The following is a 5,161-nucleotide window of genomic DNA, read 5'->3' on the forward strand; positions in this document are numbered from 1 at the left end:
GAGGTCCGGCCGGAAACGCGGCCCGGCGCGCGCGAGTTCTTTCCGGAATCGGAGTGGGCGGGGGAGAAGAGCGCCCTCTGCCGGAGAGGAGGAGGAGGAGGCGCGGGAGGCTGCTCATCGCAGAAGGGGCTCTCTGCGCACGCGCGGAGGTGCCTCTGTCCTGGGAATACGCTGCGCGCGCCTCTGCTTCGCCTTGCCAGCGATGTGCACGCTTTTTTATTAAAATTATTGCAACAACTATTTTTGGGCGGGTGGGGAAAACGAATTTCCAGTGTTTAGTGGCATGGAAAAGAAAGCTTGTTTTCTCTTGCTCTGGGTGGTAGGACTCCAACTCATGCCTTCAAGTTGCAAAAAAGGAGATTCCGACTAAATAACCAAAAAAACCCTTTCTGACAGAAAAAGCAGCTTGGCAGTGGAACAGTCTCCCTCAAGAGGTGGTTTTTTAACAGAGGTTGGCTGGCCATCGGCAGGGCCAGATTTAGGTTTGATGTGGCCCTAAGCTACTGAAGGTAGTGGGGCCCTTGATATGTCCAGCTGTCCTTTGTCAACAACAAATGGTCGCTGTTTTTTGTGTTGAATATATGCAATATGTTACAGGTAGGTAACTCTTCATGACCCCCTAGACCAGAGCACGCCAGGCACTCCTGTCTTGCACTGCCTCCCGCAGTTTGGTCAGACTCATGTTCGTAGCTTCGAGAACACTGTCCAACCATCTTGTCCTCTGTCGTCCCCTTCTCCTAGTGCCCTCCATCTTTCCCAACATCAGGGTCTTTTCCAGGGAGTCTTCTCTTCTCATGAGGTGGCCAAAGTCTTGGAGCCTCAGCTTCAGGATCTGTCCTTCCAGTGAGCACTCAGGGCTGATTTCCTTCAGAATGGATAGGTTTGATCTTCTAGCAGTCCATGGGACTCTCAAGAGTCTCCTCCAGCACCATAATTCAAAAGCATCAATTCTTCGGCGATCAGCCTTCTTGATGGTCCAGCTCTCACTTCCATACATCACTACTGGGGAAACCATAGCTTTAACTATACGGACCTTTGTAGGCAAGGTGATGTCTCTGCTTTTTAAGATGCTGTCTAGGTTTTTTCATTGCATTGTGTGGAGCATTCTTTGGCACTGCCCTATTGTAGAGTTGGAAGGGACCTCAACCAACCACAGTCCAGGAATTGCAGGTTGGTGGGGGTGGTGATTCCTGTTATTGACATAATTTTTCATATCTTTGTTTTTAGATGCTATAATTGTGTGTCCAATTATGGATGTGGTTTTTTTTCCATTTCATTTATTAAATTTGTATACCTTCATCCAGATCTCAGGGCAACAGTTCATAAGATAAAAACACAAAATACATACCGTAATAAAGTCAGGACCTAAACCAAACAATAACCACCCCTCCCCGCTGTACTTTTCATGTGTTTTTAATTGTTTTTGAGTACTTTGTTATGTTTGATTGTAATTATGTCCGTCTTTTCATGTTGTGGGCTGTCTTGAGCATGGTTTTAGCTGTGGGAAGGCAGTATACAAGTAATATGATGATCCATTCTGATTAAAAACCTCCCACGAAGGAGTTCACCACTTTCTGAGGGAGTCCCGTCTGCCCCCCAAATTAAATCTAAAATGAACAAGAACTACAATTACCGTAATATCCAACTTTGTCTCTAAATGCCCAGACCTTCTGAGTCTCTAAATGCCCAGACCTCTTGCCATTAGCCTCTGCCTCCAGAAGAGGGCAGCAACACCTCATGGACCAGTTGCTAAGCAACTCTCTCTCTCTCTCTCTCTCTCTCTCTCTCTCTCTCTCTCAGGTGAGTGTGAACACAGAGCATCCAATGGCCTTTCCACCCACTGCAGTGGCCCTGGTGAAACAATTACGTTTTTCTCATACAGCAAACAGTGTTCTTTTAGGCTTTGGGGTTATTGGGGGGGGTGTTTCCAGGCCATGAAATTAGGGGGGCCCAGGTTCAGATCCTTCACTCCCTGTGCCACTCTCAGCCTAGCCTACCTCGCAGGGCTGGAGGGAGGGCAGACAGAGACAGGCAATTGTTTTAAGCTTCCTGGAGGAAATGGAATATGAATAATAATAATAATAATATATTATTATTATTATTTATACCCTGCCCATCTGGCTGGGTTTCCCCAGCCACTCTGGGTGGCTTTCAACATAGCATTAAAAACAGAATAAAACTTCAAACGTTAAAAACTTTCCTAAACAGGGCAGCCTTCAGATATCTTCTAAAAGTCAGGTAGTTGTTTATTTCCTTGACATCTGAAGGGAGGGCGTTCCACAGGGCGAGTGCCACCACCGAGAAGGCCCTCTGCCTGGTTCCCTGTATCTTCGGTTCTCGCAGGGAGGGAACCGCCAGAAGGCCCTCGGTGCTGGACCTCCGTGTCCGGGCAGAATGATGGGGGTGGAGACGCTCCTTCAGGTATACTGGACCGAGGCCATTTAGGGCTTTAATAACAGGGGTCAGCAAACTTTTTCAGCATGGGGCCGGTATACCATCCCTCAGACCTTGTGGGGGGCCAGACTATATATATATATTTTAAAAAAATATGAACGAATTCCTATGCCCCACAAATAACCCAGAGATGCATTTTAAATAAAAGGGCACATTCTACTCATGTGAAAACATGCTGATTCCAGAATCGACTGCGGGCCGGATTTAGAAGGCGATTGGGCCGCATCCGACCCCCGGGCCTTAGTTTGGTGACCCTGGCTTTAAAGGTCAGCACCAACACTTTGAATTGTGCTAGGAAATGATTCATTTGTGTTCGCACAATACCTGGAGCTGCGGCAAGGAAAAAAGCTTAGGGAGGGGTGCATACAAAGGAGCTGGGGGGGGGTCTGGAACTGGCAATGGGCCACCCATTGTATTTCTGAGAGAAGTAGAGGAGAGAGAAGAGGTGGTAGAGAAAGAGAGAACTCTCCCTGGCCTCTTTTTTCCCTTCTTCATCCCCCCCCCCCCCTCAGTGTGGCTACTACCCACAATGGCTCTGCCCTGCAATGCTCCTGAATGCCAGGTGCTGGAAACCACACAAGGGAAGAGTTGTTCTTGTGCTCGGATCCTGATTGCACACCTCCAGCATTCCTCGGATGAAAATAGGGACATTCTCCTCCACATCAGCATCCCTGCTAGTTAGTTGCATTTATTGATTGGGGGTTTGCTTTTTCCCTCGGGCTTCCCTAAATGCAATAACATCCACTTCGTTGGACTGGTCATGTTGGGCGGATGCCTGATGATCGCCTTCCAAAACAACTACTCTATTCCGAACTTAAAAGTGGAAAGCATACTGTTGTTGTTGTTTAGTCGTTTAGTCGTGTCCGACTCTTTGTGACCCCATGGACCATAGCACGCCAGGCACTCCTGTCTTCCACTGCCTCCCGCAGTTTGGTCAAACTCATGTTCGTAGCTTCGAGAACACTGTCCAACCATCTTGTCCTCTGTCATCCCCTTCTCCTAGTGCCCTCCATCTTTCCCAACATCAGGGTCTTTCCCAGGGAGTCTTCTCTTCTCATGAGGTGGGCAAAGTATTGGAGCCTCAGCTTCATGATCTGTCCTTCCAGTGAGCACTTAGGGCTGATTTCCTTAAGAATGGATAGGTTTGATCTTCTTGCAGTCCATGGGACTCTCAAGAGTCTCCTCCAGCACCATAATTCAAAAGCATCCATTCTTCGGCGATCAGCCTTCTTTATGGTCCAGCTCTCACTTCCATACATCACTACTGGGAAAACCATAGCTTTAACTTTACGGACCTTTGTTGGCAAGGTGATGTCTCTGCTTTTTAAGATGCTGTCTAGGAAAGCATACTGCTGGTGGTCAACAAAAGAGGTTTAAAGACCGTCTCAAGGCAAATCTTTAAAAAATGTAGTATAAACACCAACAATTGAGAAACACTGGCCTGCAAGCGCTCCAGTTGGAGAACAGCCTTTACCAAAAGTGTCCTGGACTTTGAAGATGCTCGAACTCAGGACACAATGGAGAAACATGCTAAGAGGAAGGCAACTCCCACCTGGAAACCAATGTCTCCACTGTGGCAGGACATGTGGATCCAGAATTGGCCTCCACAGTCACTTACAGAGTCACTGTTAAAACAGTGTTTGTAGCAGACATTCTTAACTCGGCTACGAGGGATCGCCAAAGAAGAAGACATAAGTTCAAAACTATCTCTGCAGTTCTGTGTGTTTCCTCTAATAACTTTAGAGGAAGCTGGAGAAAATGCTCAAGCGGAGATACTGATGGAGAAGAGAATGTCCCTATTTTCATCCAAGGAATGTTGGGGCCATGTGCTTGTGGCTTCCCCCCAGTGGGGCACCTGCTTGGCCACTGTGGGAACAGGAGACTGGACTAGATGGGGCACTGGCCTGATCCTGCAGGCTCTTCTCTGGTTGTGTTAGGAATGAAAGGAAGACAGGGCAGGGGAGAGGCGAGGAAGGGTGAGCAGGCCTTCGCCCTCTGCCCCAGGGGGCCAAATTTAATTAAAGCAGCAGGCCTTGGCAACTCGTCCCAGAATCCGACCTCCTCTCCTCTGCTGACTCCTTCTTCCCTCCATGCTGGAGTGGCTGAAAGAATCAGGGCAAGCACCAAATCCCAGGGACTCATCAAGCCATCTCAATTAGCAGGCGGAAGTTTATTGCAGCCCAGAAAGTGACGGATGGTGACAGGACCAGCCCGGCTGAGCACTTATTTTTCGTTTTTGGTTTTGCTGCCACGCAAGAGCCAGCCACCCAGGCGGCTGCTAGAGTCAGCGTTGTCCCCTGATTCTGAGGTCTCTCGTCCACTTTTTTTTTTAAAAAAAGTATCTCAATTAAATTTTATCCATATCAAACAAGCAAAAAAGAACCTCAGAAGACAAACACATGAAGACCAAACCCAGGCTGCCATGGGATGTTCCACTCCCTAGAAGAAAGGATAAGAAGCTGGTTATCTGGAGATTTGTGGTGCAGAGGGGGGAGAAAGGGGAGGGGAGGAGGCAAGGAGCAGACATCTCTCCTGCCCCTGAAGGGAGCATCCTGGGTAGAGGAGCAAGTTGCCACCTGAAGCAAGCCAGAAAACGGCATGCACAAAAATTTAACATCAGGATTTCTGTTTTGGTATGCATACTGGTGATGATCTCATCCTTTTATATTGCATCTTGCAAACAGTTTTTCCTGGCCTTGTTTACCAT

Source organism: Zootoca vivipara, chromosome 9 (genome assembly GCF_965207765.1).
Source record: "Zootoca vivipara chromosome 9, rZooViv2.hap1.1, whole genome shotgun sequence".
In the NCBI taxonomy this organism is placed as follows: domain Eukaryota; kingdom Metazoa; phylum Chordata; class Lepidosauria; order Squamata; family Lacertidae; genus Zootoca; species Zootoca vivipara.